Source organism: Rhodnius prolixus, unplaced genomic scaffold (genome assembly GCF_049639745.1).
Source record: "Rhodnius prolixus isolate KJV_2025 unplaced genomic scaffold, Rpr scaffold_3, whole genome shotgun sequence".
NCBI lineage: Eukaryota > Metazoa > Arthropoda > Insecta > Hemiptera > Reduviidae > Rhodnius > Rhodnius prolixus.
In genome coordinates, this window is record NW_027411603.1 from 54,802,094 (window position 1) to 54,822,822 (window position 20,729).

Below are 20,729 nucleotides of genomic sequence, written 5' to 3' on the forward strand. Positions count from 1 at the left end.
TATCGAGTAGTTTTCGAGATATTTAAACGTAAAATTTTTACTTTATAGAACGGAAACCAATGTTAACCCTAAATATCTCGTTTTCTGCTCGATAGATTTAAACCAGAAATTACACAATTATAGACAATAGTAATATCCATATACAGATAAAATATAAACAAAATCTATCGAGTAGTTTTCGAGATATTTGAATTTAAAGTTTTTACTTTATACAACGGAAACAAACATTTAACCCTAAATACCTCGTTTTCTGCTGGATAGATTTTTATTGAAATTTACACAATTATAGACAAAAGTAGTCTCCATATACAGATAAAATATTAACAAAATCTATCGAGTAGTTTACGAGATATTTGACCTTAAAGTTTTTGGTTTATAGAACAGAAAAAATTTTTAATATAATTATCTCGTTTCCTGCTCGATAGATTTTTACTAGAATTTTTACAACTATAGACAACAGTATTCTTCATATACAGATAAAATATTAACAAAATCTATCGAGTAGTTTTCGAAATATTTGATCGTAAAGTTTTTACTTTATAAAACGGAAACCAATATTAACGCTAAATATCTCGTTTTCTGCTCGATAAATTTTTACTAGAATTTACCCAATTATAGACAATAGTAGTCTCCATATACAGATAAAATATAAACAAAATCTATCGAGTAGTTTTCGAGATATTTGAACTTAAAGTTTTCACTTTATAGAACGGTAACAAACATTAACCCTAAATATCTCGTTTTCTGCTCGATAGATTTTTACTAGAATTTATACAACTATAGACAATAGTAGTGTCTATATACAGATAAAATATTAACAAAATCTATCGAGGTATTTTCGAGATATTTGATGATATAATTTTCAGTTTATAGAACGGAAACAAACTATAACCATAAATATTTCGTTTTCTGCTGGATTGATTTTTACTGAAATTTACACAATTATAGACAAAAGTAGTCTCCATATACAGATAAAATATTAACAAAATCTATCGAGGTATTTTCGAGATATTTGATGATAAAGTTTTCAGTTTATAGAACGGAAACAAACTATAACCATAAATATCTCGTTTTCTGCTCGATAGATTTTTACTAGAATTTACACTATTATAGACAAAAGTAGTCTCTATATACAGATAAAATATTAACAAAATCTATCGAGTAGTTTTCGAGTTATTTGAACGTAAAATTTTTACTTTATAAAACGGAAACCAATATTAACGCTAAATATCTCGTTTTCTGCTCGATAGATTTTTGCTAGAATTTACCCAATTATAGACAATAGTAGTGTCTATATACAGATAAAATATAAACAAAATCTATCGAGTAGTTTTCGAGATATTTGAACTTAAAGTTTTCACTTTATAGAACGGTAACAAACATTAACCCTAAATATCTCGTTTTCTGCTCGATAGATTTTTACTAGAATTTATACACCTATAGACAATAGTAGTCTCTATATACAGATAAAATATTAACAAAATCTATCGAGTAGTTTTCGAGATATTTGGTGTAAAGTTTTCAGTTTTTAGAACGGAAACAAATTATAACCATAAATATTTCGTTTTCTGCTGGATTGATTTTTACTGAAATTTACACAATTATAGACAACCGTATTCTTCATATACAGATAAAATATTAACAAAATCTATCGAGTAGTTTTCGAGTTATTTAAACATAAAGTTTTTACTTTATAAAACGGAAACCAATTTTTACGCTAAATATCTCGGTTTCTGCTCGATAGATTTTTACTAGAATTTTCACAATTATAGACAATAGTAGTCTACATATACAGATAAAATATAAACAAAATCTATCGAGTAGTTTTCGAGATATTTGGTGATAAAGTTTTCAGTTTATAGAACGGAAACAAACTTTAACCCTAAATATCTCGTTTTCTACTCGATAGATTTTTACTAAAATTTACACAAATATAGGCAGTAGTAGTCTCCATGTACAGGTAAATTATGAACAAATGCTAACAAGTAGTTTTCTAGATATTTGAAGTTAAAGTTTTCACTTTATAGAATGGAAACAAAATTTAACCCTAAATATCTCGTATAGTAGTCTCCATATACAGATAAAATAGAAACAAAATCTATCTAGTAGTTTTCGAGATATTTGAACGTAAAGTTTATACTTTATAGAACGGAAACCAATTTTAATCCTAAATATCTCGTTTTCTGCTCGATAGATTTATACTAGAAATTACACAATTATAGACAATAGTAATCTCCATACACAGATAAAATATAAACAAAATCTATAGAGTAGTTTTCGAGATATTTGAACGTAAAGTTTTTCCTTTATACAACGGAAACAAACTGTTAACCCTAAATACCTCGTTTTCTGCTGGATAGATTATTACTAGAATTTACACAATTATAGACGATCGTAGTCTCCATATACAGATAAAATTTAAACAAAATCTTTTAAGTACTTTTCGAGATATTTGACCTTAAAGTTTTCAGTTTATAGAACAGAAAACATTTTTAACCATAATTATCTCGTTTCCTGCTCGATAGATTTTTACAAGAATTTACACAATTATAGACAATAGTAGTCTCCATATACAGATAAAATATTAACAAAATCTATCAAGGTATTTTCGGGATATTTGATGATAAAGTTTTCAGTTTATAGAACGGAAACAAAATATAACCAAAAATATCACGTTTTCTGCTGGATTGATTGTTACTGAAATTTACACAATTATAGACAAAAGTAGTCTCCATATACAAATAAAATATTAACAAAATCTATCGAGTAGTTTTCGAGATATTTCAACGTAAAATTTATACTTTATATAACGGAAACCAATTTTAATCCTAAATATCTCGTTTTCTGCTTGATAGATTTATACTAGGAAATTACACAATTATAGACAATAGTAATCTCCATATACAGATAAAATATAAACAAAATCTATCGAGTAGTTTTCGAGATATTTGAACGTAAAGTGTTTACTTTATACAACGGAAACAAACTTTTAACCCTAAATACCTCGTTTTCTGCTGGATAGATTATTACTAGAATTTACACAATTATAGACAATAGTAGTTTCCATATACAGATAAAATATAAAGAAAATCTTTTAAGAACTTTTCGAGATATTTGACCTTAATGTTTTTAGTTTATAGAACAGAAAAAATTTTTAACCAGAAATATCTCGTTTTCTGTTCGATAGATTTTTACTAGAATTTTCACAATTATAGACAATAGTAGTCTCCATATACAGATAAAATATAAACAAAATCTATCGAGGTATTTTCGAGATATTTAATGTTAAAATTTCCACTTTATACAACGGAAACAAACTTTTAACCCTAAATACCTCGTTTTCTGCTTGATAGATTATTACTAGAATTTACACAATTATAGACATTAGTAGTCTCCATATACAGATAAAATATAAACAAAATCTATCAAGTAGTTTTCGAGATATTTGAACGTAAAGTTTATACTATATAGAACGGAAACCCATTTTAATCCTAAATATCTCGTTTTCTGCTCGATAGATTTATACTAGAAATTACACAATTATAGACAATAGTAATCTCCATATACAGGTAAAATATAAACAAAATCTATCGAGTAGTTTTCGAGATATTTGAACGTAAAGTTTTTACTTTATACAACGGAAACAAACATTTAACCCTAAATACCTCGTTTTCTACTGGATAGATTTTTATTGAAATTTACACAATTATAGACAAAAGTAGTCTCCATATACAGATAAAATATTAACAAAATCTATCGAGTAGTTTTCGAGATATTTGACCTTAAAGTTTTTAGTTTATAGAACAGAAAAAAATTTTAATATAATTATCTCGTTTCCTGCTCGATAGATTTTTACTAGAATTTTCACAACTATAGACAATAGTAGTCTCCATATACAGATAAAATATTAACAAAATCTATCGAGGTATTTTCGAGATATTTGATGATAAATGTTTCAGTTTATAGAACGGAAACAAACTATAACCATAAATATCTCGTTTTCTGCAGGATTGATTTTTACTGAAATTTACACAATTATAGACAAAAATAGTCTCCATATACAGATAAAATATTAACAAAATCTATCGAGTAGTTTTCGAGATATTTGAACGTAAAGTTTTTACTTTATACAGCGGAAACCAATTTTAATCCTAAATATCTCGTTTTCTTCTCGATAGATTTTTACTACAATTTATGCAACTATAGACAATAGTAGTCTCCACGTACAGATAAAATATAAACAAAATCTTTTAAGTACTTTTCGAGATATTTGACCTTAAATTTTTTAGTTTATAGAACAGAAAAAACTTTAACCATAAACATCTCGTTTCCTGCTAGATAGATTTTTACTAGAATTTACCCAATTATAGACAATAGTAGTCTCCATATACAGATAAAAGATTAACAAAATCTATCGAGTAGTTTTCGTGATATTTGGTGATAAAATTTTCAGTTTATTGAACGGAAACAAACTATAACCATAAATATCTCGTTTTCTGCTCGATAGATTTTTACTAGAATTTACACTATTATAGACAAAAGTAGTCTCTATATACAGATAAAATATTAACAAAATCTATCGAGTAGTTTTCGAGTTATTTAAACGTAATGTATTTACTTTATAGAACGGATACCAATTTTAACGCTAAATATCTCGTTTTCTGCTCGATAGATTTTTACTAGAATTTTCACAATTATAGACAATAGTAGTCTCCATATACAGATAAAATATTAACAAAATCTATCGAGTAGTTTTCGAGATATTTGGTGATAAAATTTTCAGTTTATAGAACGGAAACAAACTATAACCATAAATATCTCGTTTTCTGCTGGATTGATTTTAACTGAAATTTACACAATTATAGACAAAAGTAGTCTCCATATACAGATAAAATATTAACAAAATCTATCGAGGTATTTTCGAGATATTTGATGATAATGTTTTCAGTTTTTAGAACAGAAACAAACTATAACCATAAATATTTCGTTTTCTGCTGGATTGATTTTTACTGAAATTTACACAATTATAGACAAAAGTATTCTTCATATACAGATAAAATATTAACAAAATCTATCGAGTAGTTTTCGAGTTATTTGAATGTAAACTTTTTACTTTATAAAACGGAAACCAATTTTTAAGTTAAATATCTCGGTTTCTGCTCGATAGATTTTTACTAGAATTTACACTGTTATAGACAAAAGTAGTCTCTATATTAAAACTGTCCGGTAGGACAGTTGTATAAGGATTGATCGTCAAAAAGTGCACGAAAAAGCGTAACGTTAAAAAACACCCAACTTTGACAATTTTTTTCTCTTTTTCTATAAAAGATAAAATTCCCAAATTTTCTTTAAAATATAGGGCAAACCCTCCTTTATAACTGTAATTTTTTTGCAACCCCCCAGACCTAATAGATTTTGAGAAAAAAGTTGCCGAAAATGAGCAAAAACGGCATTTTCAGAAATTGTTGTTGTTCTTGTTCTTCTTCTTCTTGTTGTTGTTGTTGTTACCTTTTTTGTAAACTACGTAGCGCCTAAACGCGCGAACCGATTTTCATGAATGAGGTGACATTCGATTCGGAATTTTATGTAGATGTGCCTTTTGGGGGTCTCGACGCTGTACACCAAATTAGAGAGGAGTTAGCCCCCTTTATGTAAGGCCCCCTTCAAAATTATTATTACTAATTACTCTGTAAATCTTAGCCCGATTTTGATAAAATTTGGTAGGATGATAGAGTTAGGGCTCCCCTACGTAACATTAAAGCGGCGATCTGCTCTTACACTAGTTAAGGGGAAGTATAGCAATCGTTTCAAATTATCGACAAGTGAACTGATTTTCATGAATGAAGTGTCATTCGAATCGAAATTTTGTACAGATTTGCACTTTAAAAGTCTCGTCGCTACGCCTCATATGGAGGGGAGTTTGCCCCACCCAAGTATGGCCGTTTATTATTATTATTATTATTATTATTATTTAACTATTATTACCGATATTTCTATAACGCTTTGTCTGATTTTGATAAAATTTAGCACGAAGAAGTGATTAAAGCTCCTCTACATGGCTGTGAAGTGCCATCATGCTCTTACACCTACTAAGAGGAAGTACTGAAATCGTTAAAATTATCAATGGGTGAACCTATTTACATTAATGAATTGTCGTTCGATTCAAAATCTTTGCCTCTTTGCCTTTTAGGGAGAAGTACTGTAATCGCCCGTTTATTTTTCTTACTCCTCTTAAAAGGAAGGTCTGAAATCGCAGTTTATTTGTGAACCTTTTCGCGCTTAATCAACCCTTATACTTAACTTTTTAAACTGTAAGTTTTTGTTAAGGAGATTAGTAATAATAATTTTGAAGGGGGCCTTACATAAAGGGGGCTAACTCCTCTCTAATTCGGTGTACAGCGTCGAGACCTCCAAAAGGCACATCTACATAAAATTCCGAATCGAATGTCACCTCATTCATGAAAATCGGTTCGCGCGTTTAGGCGCTACGTAGTTTACAAAAAAGGTATCAACAACAACAACAAGAAGAAGAAGAAGAAGAAGAACAAGAACAACAACAATTTCTGAAAATGCCGTTTTTGCTCATTTTCGGCAACTTTTTTCTCAAAATCTATTAGGTCTGGGGGGTTGCAAAAAAATTACAGTTATAAAGGAGGGTTTGCCCTATATTTTAAAGAAAATTTGGGAATTTTATCTTTTATAGAAAAAGAGAAAAAAATTGTCAAAGTTGGGTGTTTTTTAACGTTACGCTTTTTCGTGCACTTTTTGACGATCAATCCTTATACAACTGTCCTACCGGACAGTTTTAATATAGAGACTACTTTTGTCTATAACAGTGTAAATTCTAGTAAAAATCTATCGAGCAGAAACCGAGATATTTAGCTTAAAAATTGGTTTCCGTTTTATAAAGTAAAAAGTTTACATTCAAATAACTCGAAAACTACTCGATAGATTTTGTTAATATTTTATCTGTATATGAAGAATACTTTTGTCTATAATTGTGTAAATTTCAGTAAAAATCAATCCAGCAGAAAACGAAATATTTATGGTTATAGTTTGTTTCCGTTCTAAAAACTGAAAACTTTATCATCAAATATCTCGAAAATACCTCGATAGATTTTGTTAATATTTTATCTGTATATGGAGACTACTTTTGTCTATAATTGTGTAAATTTCAGTTAAAATCAATCCAGCAGAAAACGAGATATTTATGGTTATAGTTTGTTTCCGTTCTATAAACTGAAAACTTTATCACGAAATATCTCGAAAACTACTCGATAGAGTTTGTTAATATTTTATCTGTATATGGAGACTACTATTGTCTATAATTGTGTAAATTTCAGTAAAAATCAATCCAGCAGAAAACGAGATATTTATGGTTATAGTTTGTTTCCGTTCAATAAACTGAAAATTTTATCACCAAATATCTCGAAAACTACTCGATAGATTTTGTTAATATTTTATCTGTATATGGAGACTACTATTGTCTATAATTGTGAAAATTCTAGTAAAAATCTATCGAGCAGAAAACGAGATATTTAGCGTTAAAATTGGTATCCGTTCTATAAAGTAAATACATTACGTTTAAATAACTCGAAAACTACTCGATAGATTTTGTTAATATTTTATCTGTATATAGAGACTACTTTTGTCTATAATAGTGTAAATTCTAGTAAAAATCTATCGAGCAGAAAACGAGATATTTATCATTATAGTTTGTTTCCGTTCAATAAACTGAAAATTTTATCACCAAATATCACGAAAACTACTCGATAGATTTTGTTAATATTTTATCTGTATATGGAGACTACTACTGTCTATAATTGGGTAAATTCTAGTAAAAATCTATCGAGCAGGAAACGAGATATTTATGGTTAAAGTTTTTTCTGTTCTATAAACTGAAAAATTTAAGGTCAAATATCTCGAAAAGTACTTAAAAAATTTTGTTTATATTTCATCTGTACGTGGAGACTACTATTGTCTATAGTTGCATAAATTGTAGTAAAAATCTATCGAGAAGAAAACGAGATATTTAGGATTAAAATTGGTTTCCGCTGTATAAAGTAAAAACTTTACGTTCAAATATCTCGAAAACTACTCGATAGATTTTGTTAATATTTTATCTGTATATGGAGACTACTTTTGTCTATAATTGTATAAATTTCAATAAAAATCAATCCTGCAGAAAACGAGATATTTATGGTTAAAGTTTGTTTCCGTTCTATAAACTGAAACATTTATCATCAAATATCTCGAAAATACCTCGATAGATTTTGTTAATATTTTATCTGTATATGGAGACTACTATTGTCTATAGTTGTGAAAATTCTAGTAAAAATCTATCGAGCAGGAAACGAGATATTTATGGTTAAAGTTTTTTCTGTTCTATAAACTGAAAAATTTAAGGTCAAATATCTCGAAAAGTACTTAAAAGATTTTGTTTATATTTTATCTGTACGTGGAGACTACTATTGTCTATAGTTGCATAAATTGTAGTAAAAATCTATAGAGAAGAAAACGAGATATTTAGGATTAAAATTGGTTTCCGCTGTATAAAGTAAAAACTTTACGTTCAAATATCTCGAAAACTACTCGATAGATTTTGTTAATATTTTATCTGTATATGGAGACTACTTTTGTCTATAATTGTATAAATTTCAATAAAAATCAATCCTGCAGAAAACGAGATATTTATGGTTATAGTTTGTTTCCGTTCTATAAACTGAAACATTTATCATCAAATATCTCGAAAATGCCTCGATAGATTTTGTTAATATTTTATCTGTATATGGAGACTACTATTGTCTATAGTTGTGAAAATTCTAGTAAAAATCTATCGAGCAGGAAACGAGATAATTATATTAAAATTTTTTTCTGTTCTATAAACTAAAAACTTTAAGGTCAAATATCTCGAAAACTGCTCGATAGATTTTGTTAATATTTTAACTGTATATGGAGACTACTTTTGTCTATAATTGTGTAAATTTCAATAAAAATCTATCCAGTAGAAAACGAGGTATTTAGGGTTAAATGTTTGTTTCCGTTGTATAAAGTAAAAACTTTACGTTCAAATATCTCGAAAACTACTCGATAGATTTTGTTTATATTTTATCTGTATATGGATATTACTATTGTCTATAATTGTGTAATTTCTGGTTTAAATCTATCGAGCAGAAAACGAGATATTTAGGGTTAACATTGGTTTCCGTTCTATAAAGTAAAAATTTTACGTTTAAATATCTCGAAAACTACTCGATAGATTTTGTTTATATTTTATCTGTATATGGAGATTACTATTGTCTATAATTGTGTAATTTCTAGTATAAATCTATCGAGCAGAAAACGAGATATTTAGGATTAAAATGGGTTTCCGTTCTATATAGTATAAACTTTACGTTCAAATATCTCGAAAACTACTTGATAGATTTTGGTTATATTTTATCTGTATATGGAGACTACTATTGTCTATAATTGTGTAAATTCTAGTAATAATCTATCAAGCAGAAAACGAGGTATTTAGGGTTAAAAGTTTGTTTCCGTTGTATAAAGTGGAAATTTTAACATTAAATATCTCGAAAATACCTCGATAGATTTTGTTTATATTTTATCTGTATATGGAGACTACTATTGTCTATAATTGTGAAAATTCTAGTAAAAATCTATCGAACAGAAAACGAGATATTTCTGGTTAAAAATTTTTTCTGTTCTATAAACTAAAAACATTAAGGTCAAATATCTCGAAAAGTACTTAAAAGATTTTCTTTATATTTTATCTGTATATGGAGACTACTATTGTCTATAATTGTGTAAATTCTAGTAATAATCTATCCAGCAGAAAACGAGGTATTTAGGGTTAAAAGTTTGTTTCCGTTCAATAAACTGAAAATTTTATCACCAAATATCTCGAAAACTACTCGATAGATTTTGTTAATATTTTATCTGTATATGGAGACTACTATTGTCTATAATTGTGAAAATTCTAGTAAAAATCTATCGAGCAGAAAACGAGATATTTAGGATTAAAATTGGTTTCCGTTATATAAAGTAAAAACATTACGTTTAAATAACTCGAAAACTACTCGATAGATTTTGTTAATATTTTATCTGTATATAGAGACTACTTTTGTCTATAACAGTGTAAATTCTAGTAAAAATCTATCGAGCAGAAACCGAGATATTTAGCTTAAAAATTGGTTTCCGTTTTATAAAGTAAAAAGTTTACATTCAAATAACTCGAAAACTACTCGATAGATTTTGTTAATATTTTATCTGTATATGGAGAATACTTTTGTCTTTAATTGTGTAAATTTCAGTAAAAATCAATCCAGCAGAAAACGAAATATTTATGGTTATAGTTTGTTTCCGTTCTAAAAACTGAAAACTTTATCATCAAATATCTCGAAAATACCTCGATAGATTTTGTTAATATTTTATCTGTATATGGAGACTACTTTTGTCTATAATTGTGTAAATTTCAGTTAAAATCAATCCAGCAGAAAACGAGATATTTATGGTTATAGTTTGTTTCCGTTCTATAAACTGAAAACTTTATCACGAAATATCTCGAAAACTACTCGATAGAGTTTGTTAATATTTTATCTGTATATGGAGACTACTATTGTCTATAATTGTAGTCTCCATATACAGATAAAATATAAACAAAATCTTTTAAGTACATTTCGAGATATTTGACCTTAAAGTTTTCAGTTTATAGAACAGAAAACATTTTTAACCATAATTATCTCGTTTACTGCTCGATAGATTTTTACAAGAATTTACACAATTATAGACAATAGTAGTCTCCATATACAGATAAAATATTAACAAAATCTATCGAGTAGTTTTCGAGATATTTCAACGTAAAATTTATACTTTATATAACGGAAACCAATTTTAATCCTAAATATCTCGTTTTCTGCTCGATAGATTTATACTAGGAAATTACACAATTATAGACAATAGTAATCTCCATATACAGATAAAATATAAACAAAATCTATCGAGTAGTTTTCGAGTTATTTGAACGTAAAGTGTTTACTTTATACAACGGAAACAAACTTTTAACCCTAAATACCTCGTTTTCTGCTGGATAGATTATTACTAGAATTTACACAATTATAGACAATAGTAGTCTCCATATACAGATAAAATATAAAGAAAATCTTTTAAGTACTTTTCGAGATATTTGACCTTAATGTTTTTAGTTTATAGAACAGAAAAAAATTTTAACCAGAAATATCTCGTTTCCTGTTCGATAGATTTTTACTAGAATTTTCACAATTATAGACAATAGTAGTCTCCATATACAGATAAAATATAAACAAAATCTATCGAGGTATTTTCGAGATATTTAATGTTAAAATTTCCACTTTATACAACGGAAACAAACTTTTAACCCTAAATACGTCGTTTTCTGCTGGATAGATTATTACTAGAATTTACACAATTATAGACAATAGTAGTCTCCATATACAGATAAAATATAAAGAAAATCTTTTAAGTACTTTTCGAGATATTTGACCTTAATGTTTTTAGTTTATAGAACAGAAAAAAATTTTAACCAGAAATATCTCGTTTCCTGTTCGATAGATTTTTACTAGAATTTTCACAATTATAGACAATAGTAGTCTCCATATACAGATAAAATATAAACAAAATCTATCGAGGTATTTTCGAGATATTTAATGTTAAAATTTCCACTTTATACAATGGAAACAAACTTTTAACCCTAAATACCTCGTTTTCTGCTTGATAGATTATTACTAGAATTTACACAATTATAGACAATAGTAGTCTCCATATACAGATAAAATATAAACAAAATCTATCAAGTAGTTTTCGAGATATTTGAACGTAAAGTTTATACTATATAGAACGGAAACCCATTTTAATCCTAAATATCTCGTTTTCTGCTCGATAGATTTATACTAGGAATTACACAATTATAGACAATAGTAATCTCCATGTACAGATAAAATATAAACAAAATCTATCGAGTAGTTTTCGAGATATTTAAACGTAAAATTTTTACTTTATAGAACGGAAACCAAAGTTAACCCTAAATATCTCGTTTTCTGCTCGATAGATTTAAACCAGAAATTACACAATTATAGACAATAGTAATATCCATATACAGATAAAATATAAACAAAATCTATCGAGTAGTTTTCGAGATATTTGAACGTAAAGTTTTTACTTTATACAACGGAAACAAACATTTAACCCTAAATACCTCGTTTTCTGCTGGATAGATTTTTATTGAAATTTACACAATTATAGACAAAAGTAGTCTCCATATACAGATAAAATATTAACAAAATCTATCGAGTAGTTTTCGAGATAAATAAATAAATAAATAAAGCCTTTATTAATTCCTTCAAAAAACACAAAATCAGATATAAAATACAAATAAAATTCATAAAATTCAGATAAAATTTCTATTTAAAACTGTTTTTTTTTTTTTTTTTTTTTTTTTTTTTTTGTTTTGGAAACTAGGCCCAATGTTGGGCAAAGGCCTCTCCCAGGTGCGCCCATTTCTCCCTATCCTCAGCCATCCTCATCCAGTTCTCACCTGAAACCTTTACAACGTCTTCTTTCCATCTCATCTTTTGTCGTCCTACTTTTCTTACTCCCCATCTTGGAACCCACTTTGTTAAGGTTTTTGTCCATCTTCCATCTTTTAGTCTTGCAATGTGACCCGCCCATTTCCATTTTAATTCTTTAATTATCTTCATTACATCATCTAATCTTGTTGTGCCTCTTATTATTTTATTCTTTATTTTTTGAAGTCTACTTATACTAAGTAGATTTCTCTCTATTGCAGACTGGGTAGAAGTTATTTTCTTTATTATTTTTTGTGTGATGGACCAAGTTTGGGAACCATAGGTTAGCGTTGGAAAAACACAACTCCTGACAATTTTTATTTTATTCGCCAAACTCACCTTATTATTTTTTAAAATAAACTTTAATGACCAGTACTTCCTCCAGGCGACAGCACATCTTCTTTTTGCTTCCTTTTCGCTTCTTTCTTTAAATGAGATAAGCTGCCCCAGGTAGATAACATCTTGGTTCCAGTTCAATTTGCGGCCTTCTACCTGAATATCCACTTCTTTTCTATTAGTCAAGAGGTGTGTCTTTCCAGGGTTTATGCTGAGACCAGCTTTCTTGCTCATATCTGTAAGACTTTGTAACATAAATTGTAATTCTTCAGAGGTCTTAGAAATTAGTAAAATATCATCAGCAAAGCGTAGATGGTTTATATATTTATCATCCACTCTTATACCTAATTTACTCCAACTCAGCTGTTGAAAGATTTCTTGCAAAGCTGCGCTGAAGAAAAGAGGCGATAGCGGATCCCCCTGTTTAACACCTTTTTGTAACCTAAAGTATCGTCCCGGTTTTTCTAATAAAATTCTTGCATAGTTATTTTGATATATGTTTTTAATTAAATTGATAATTTGAGATGGTATACCTTGTTTCTGTAGGGCTTTGAAGAGGAAGGTGTGATCCAAAGAATCAAATGCTTTGGTAAAGTCGACAAAGGCCAGGTAGAGTCCAATTTGAAATTCTTCACACTTCTCAATCAATTGGTTTAGCACTTGAAGATTATCTAAGGTAGAGTATCCACTTCGGAAACCTGCTTGTTCAATGGGCTGATACATATTTAAAATTGGTTGGATTCTATTTTGAATGAGCTTCATAAAGACCTTACCAATACACGATGTGAGGCTAATGGGCCGGTAATTATTTATGTCGTGGAAATCTCCTTTTTTATGAAGTAGAACTATATCTGCCCTCTGCCATTGTATAGGAATTGTTTGTTCTTGTAAAATTCTATTAAATAGCGCCACTAGCTCTTCCATTATACTTGGGGCTATTGCTTTTATCATTTCATTTGTAATACGGTCGTTACCTGGCGTTTTATCTTTTTTTAGTGTTTTCAGAACTGCGATAACTTCCTTGTTCTGAAAGACAGGTACTTCTTGACAGTCAACTTCCACATTTTTGTCGTAAGATGCTCCATCTGTACAACTGTATAGTTCTTCATAGAATTCTGTAGCTGTGTTCATAATATTTCCCCTATTGGTTTGTATTTTCCCACTATTATCTTTAAATCCAGTACTCCAGAAAACGCCCTCTTGTAAATCTTTTTTCATCTTTTTTATCGATCCATCTGTGTTTAAAGCCTTTTCAATTGATTTGTCCTCAAATGTCTTTATGTCTTTTCTAATATGAAACCTAGTTAGTTTGCAGAGTGTGTTATATTCCAATTTATCATTGAAATTTTTAATTTTCTTTCTTTTCAGTTTTTCTCTTTCGTTTATTAGTTCTTTTGTTTTGTCAGAGAATTTAGTTAGCTTCTTTTCCTTGTTTACCTCAAAACTATTTTTAATAAACTCTTCCAGATGGTTGTAGTTTTCCTGAAGACATGTATATTTTAAATTAGAGATATTTTGCAAGTTACTTTGTAGATCTATTTGTCCATTTACCTTCAATACTCTTATTCCAATATGAGATGTGTTCCACTGACTGCGAGGTCTCCTACACATCCATTCTTCAGAGAGTTGCGCCTTTATAAGCCTGTGATCAGTACTGAAGTTTAAATTTCCAATTATATCGTACCTCTTTATCATTCCTTTCTTCTTTGCCAGGATGTAGTCAATTTCGGTTTTATATAGCTGACTTGGAGAAATCCACGTCCACTTCTTACCAGCCCTCTTTTTGAAAAATGTATTAATTATTTTCATTTCGTGTTCTTGGCAGAAGCTCACTAATTCCTGACCGGCCTCATTCCTCTTACCATATCCATAAGGACCGACTGTACTGTTTTCGTCAGTCTCTTTTACACCCACTTGACTATTAAAGTCGCCCATTATTATGACATTATTTTTCCAGTTCTGTTTTTCTTTTTCTAAAACTAATGACAGCGCAGAGAAAAATGCTGACCTTTCCTCTTCCCTAGCTTCTGCAGTAGGCGCATAAACTTGAATTACGCTCAGGGTTTTACTTTCCCTCATCTTTAATTTTAATATAGCAATCCTCTCTGAGATTCCTCTAAATTCTTCTATTCTTCCTTTTAGACGTTCCCTTACAATGAACCCTATTCCTTTTTGCCCCGGAGTTTCCCCAAAGCAGTAGAATATAAGTCCACTTTTCCGATGCACAATTTTTTCAGCATTTCTCCTTACTTCACATAAACCAAGAATATCAATTTTTATACTTTTTAGAGCTTCTTCCAGTTCTAGAAGTCTATCCTCTGTCTTTAGAGTTCTGACATTTAATGATCCAATTATTAAACCTGGGAGGTTGTGGTCATAATTCCCCTCAATGACCAGTCTTTCTGGGGAATGATGTGGAGTCGGTAATGATCCGTTTTTATTAAGATTTTTCCTGTGACAGACCTGGTTGTTTTCCCAAACGTTGAGTCTAGTTTCCGTTTGATCCTATGCATCTTCTTCTTCAAACTGTCTAGACGGTTTCGCTTTTGCGATTAAATTCCCTTCATTATTTGATCCAAAAAATGTTGTGATATTGTGTTTCTGATTTAAAGATTTTCCTATTTTATGTCTCTTTTCAATTTTTTCCTCTTTTTTCTCTTGAGCAGACGATCTTTTGGGCGACTCTGGAGAAAGTCTGCGTTTATTTTTATATTTCATTTCTCTATCTTCTCTTATTACTATTTTATCGTAATTTATAAACGCAAACTTGCCTGACTTTCTTATTTCAGTTAACTCTACCTGCAGGTTTTTTCTTATTTCTAAAACACTTTTCGGATAGTCCTCTGTTATAAATATATTTTGGTCTTTCAGTAGTTTTTTATTTTTCAACACTATTACTTTTCTTCTATACGTAGTGAATGTAACTAAAATAGGTCTGACTTTCCCTTCAGATTTTCTACCGATTCGCCTCACTAAGTCAATTTCAGATTCTTCTACTTCGATTTTCAATTTATTTTTTAGTAAATTTATTACTTGTTTTTCAGTTTTAAAGTACGATTGTTCGTCTAACTCTGCCAGTCCATGTATAATAATATTTTTTTTACGCAAATCCCTTTCAATATTATTTAATCTTTCTTCTTGTGACGCTATTTTTTGGACGATTAACGTTTTATTTTCGTCAATAGAACAATTTATTTTCTCTAATTTACAATTTAAATCGCCTATAATATCTTTTTTAAATTGAGTTAATAAAGAAACAAATTTTGATTCGTCCATTTTTTCTGGATATCAGTATATTTTTGATGACGAACAGACAAGTATACAAACAGACAGTGTTTACCTGTATGATGCCAGCACTAAGTTCACTTCTCTCTCTATGCAATAACACACAGCAGGCAATCCCCACTCCACAAGTCCGCTGATAACAGTAGCAATTCTTCTAATTTTTTAATAAAAATTTATGAAATTAAACTTGTTATATCTTCACTAATATTTCGAATTTTTAGCTTCTGTAAAATGTAAATCACTCCACTACTGTTACACTTCCGTTTACTCACCTTTCCTGTTATAAAACCGTCAACTAACAATAAAAAAAACGAACAAATACAGAGAGATGTAACACGCTTGGTGGCTTACCACCGACTCCAGTTTTCGAGATATTTGACCTTAAAGTTTTTAGTTTATAGAACAGAAAAAAATTTTAATATAATTATCTCGTTTCCTGCTCGATAGATTTTTACTAGAATTTTCACAACTATAGACAATAGTAGTCTCCATATACAGATAAAATATTAACAAAATCTATCGAGGTATTTTCGAGATATTTGATGATAAATGTATCAGTTTATAGAACGGAAACAAACTATAACCATAAATATCTCGTTTTCTGCAGGATTGATTTTTATTGAAATTTACACAATTATAGACAAAAGTAGTCTCCATATACAGATAAAATATTAACAAAATCTATCGAGTAGTTTTCGAGATATTTGAACGTAATGTTTTTACTTTATACAGCGGAAACCAATTTTAATCCTAAATATCTCGTTTTCTTCTCGATAGATTTTTACTACAATTTATGCAACTATAGACAATAGTAGTCTCCACGTACAGATAAAATATAAACAAAATCTTTTAAGTACTTTTCGAGATATTTGACCTTAAATTTTTCAGTTTATAGAACAGAAAAAACTTTAACCATAAATATCTCGTTTCCTGCTCGATAGATTTTTACTAGAATTTACCCAATTATAGACAATAGTAGTCTCCATATACAGATAAAATATTAACAAAATCTATCGAGTAGTTTTCGTGATATTTGGTGATAAAATTTTCAGTTTATTGAACGGAAACAAACTATAACCATAAATATCTCGTTTTCTGCTCGATAGATTTTTACTAGAATTTACACTATTATAGACAAAAGTAGTCTCTATATACAGATAAAATATTAACAAAATCTATCGAGTAGTTTTCGAGTTATTTAAACGTAATGTATTTACTTTATAGAACGGAAACCAATTTTAACGCTAAATATCTCGTTTTCTGCTCGATAGATTTTTACTAGAATTTTCACAATTATAGACAAAAGTAGTCTCTATATACAGATAAAATATTAACAAAATCTATCGAGTAGTTTTCGAGTTATTTAAACGTAATGTTTTTACTTTATAGAACGGAAACCAATTTTAACGCTAAATATCTCGTTTTCTGCTCGATAGATTTTTACTAGAAGTTTCACAATTATAGACAATAGTAGTCTCCATATACAGATAAAATATTAACAAAATCTATCGAGTAGTTTTCGAGATATTTGAACGTAAAGTTTTTACTTTATAAAACGGAAACCAATATTAACGCTAAATATCTCGTTTTCTGCTCGATAGATATTTACTAAAATATACACAATTATAGACAATAGTAGGCTCGACGTACAGGAAAAAAGTAAACAAAATCTATCGAGTAGTTTTCGAGATAATTGTAGTTAATCTTTTCAATTTATAGAACAGAAACAAACTATAACCATAAATATCTCGTTTTCTGCTGGATTGATTTTTACTGAAATTTACACATTTATAGACAAAAGTAGTCTCCATATACAGATAAAATATTAACAAAATCTATCGATGTATTTTCGAGATATTTGATGATAAAGTTTTCAGTTTTTAGAACGGAAACAAACTATAACCATAAATATTTCGTTTTCTGCAGGATTGATTTTTACTGAAATTTACACAATTATAGACAATAGTAGTCTCCATATACAGATAAAATATTAACAAAATCTATCGAGTACTTTTCGAGATATTTGAACTTAAAGTTTTCAGTTTATAGAACGGAAACAAATTTAACCATAAATATCTCGTTTCCTAATCGACAGATTTATACTAGAATTTACACAATTATAGATAATAGTAGTCTCCATATACAGATAAAATATAAACAAAATCTATCGAGTAGTTTTCGAGATATTTGATGATAAATTTTTCAGTTTATAGAACGGAAACAAACTATAACCATAAATATCTCGTTTTCTGCTGGATTGATTTTTACTGAAATTTACACAATTATAGACAAAAGTAGTCTCCATATACAGATAAAATATTAACAAAATCTATCGAGTAGTTTTCGAGTTATTTGAACGTATAGTTTTTACTTTATAAAACGGAAACCAATTTTAACGCTAAATATCTCGTTTTCTGCTCGATAGATTTTTACTAGAATTTTCACAATTATAGACAATAGTAGTCTCCATATAAAGATAAAATATAAACAAAATCTATCGAGTAGTTTTCGAGATATTTGGTGATAAAATTTTCAGTTTATTGGTCGGAAACAAACTATAACCATAAATATCTCGTTTTCTGCTAGATTGATTTTTACTGAAATTTACACAATTATAGACAATAGTAGTCTCCATATACAGATAAAATATAAACAAAATCTATCGAGGTATTTTCGAGATATTTGATGATAAAAATTTTCAGTTTATAGAACGGAAACAAACTATAACCATAAATATCTCGTTTTCTGCTGGATTGATTTTTACTGAAATTTACACAATTATAGACAAAAGTAGTCTCCATATACAGATAAAATATTAACAAAATCTATCGAGTAGTTTTAGAGTTATTTGAACGTATAGTTTTTACTTTATAAAACGGAAACCAATTTTAACGCTAAATATCTCGTTTCCTAATCGACAGATTTATACTAGAATTTACACAATTATAGATAATAGTAGTCTCCATATACAGATAAAATATAAACAAAATCTATCGAGTAGTTTTCGAGATATTTGATGATAAATTTTTCAGTTTATAGAACGGAAACAAACTATAACCATAAATATCTCGTTTTCTGCTGGATTGATTTTTACTGAAATTTACACAATTATAGACAAAAGTAGTCTCCATATACAGATAAAATATTAACAAAATCTATCGAGTACTTTTCGAGATATTTGAACTTAAAGTTTTCAGTTTATAGAACGGAAACAAATTTAACCATAAATATCTCGTTTCCTAATCGACAGATTTATACTAGAATTTACACAATTATAGATAATAGTAGTCTCCATATACAGATAAAATATAAACAAAATCTATCGAGTAGTTTTCGAGATATTTGATGATAAATTTTTCAGTTTATAGAACGGAAACAAACTATAACCATAAATATCTCGTTTTCTGCTGGATTGATTTTTACTGAAATTTACACAATTATAGACAAAAGTAGTCTCCATATACAGATAAAATATTAACAAAATCTATCGAGTAGTTTTCGAGTTATTTGAACGTATAGTTTTTACTTTATAAAACGGAAACCAATTTTAACGCTAAATATCTCGTTTTCTGCTCGATAGATTTTTACTAGAATTTTCACAATTATAGACAATAGTAGTCTCCATATAAAGATAAAATATAAACAAAATCTATCGAGTAGTTTTCGAGATATTTGGTGATAAAATTTTCAGTTTATTGGTCGGAAACAAACTATAACCATAAATATCTCGTTTTCTGCTGGATTGATTTTTACTGAAATTTACACAATTATAGACAATAGTAGTCTCCATATACAGATAAAATATAAACAAAATCTATCGAGGTATTTTCGAGATATTTGATGATAAAAATTTTCAGTTTATAGAACGGAAACAAACTATAACCATAAATATCTCGTTTTCTGCTGGATTGATTTTTACTGAAATTTACACAATTATAGACAAAAGTAGTCTCCATATACAGATAAAATATTAACAAAATCTATCGAGTAGTTTTAGAGTTATTTGAACGTATAGTTTTTACTTTATAAAACGGAAACCAATTTTAACGCTAAATATCTCGTTTTCTGCTCGATAGATTTTTACTAGAATTTACACAATTATAGACAAAAGTAGTCTCCATATACAGATAAAATATTAACAAAATCTATCGAGTAGTTTTCGAGTTATTTGAACGTATAGTTTTTACTTTATAAAACGGAAACCAATTTTAACGCTAAATATCTCGTTTTCTGCTCGATAGATTTTTACTAGAATTTTCACATTTATAGACAATAGTAGTCTCCATATAAAGATAAAATATAAACAAAATCTATCGAGTAGTTTTCGAGATATTTGGTGATAAAATTTTCAGTTTATTGGTCGGAAACAAACTATAACCATAAATATCTCGTTTTCTGCTGGATTGATTTTTACTGAAATTTACACAATTATAGACAAAAGTATTCTTCATATACAGATAAAATATTAACAAAATCTATCGAGTAGTTTTCGAGTTATTTGAACGT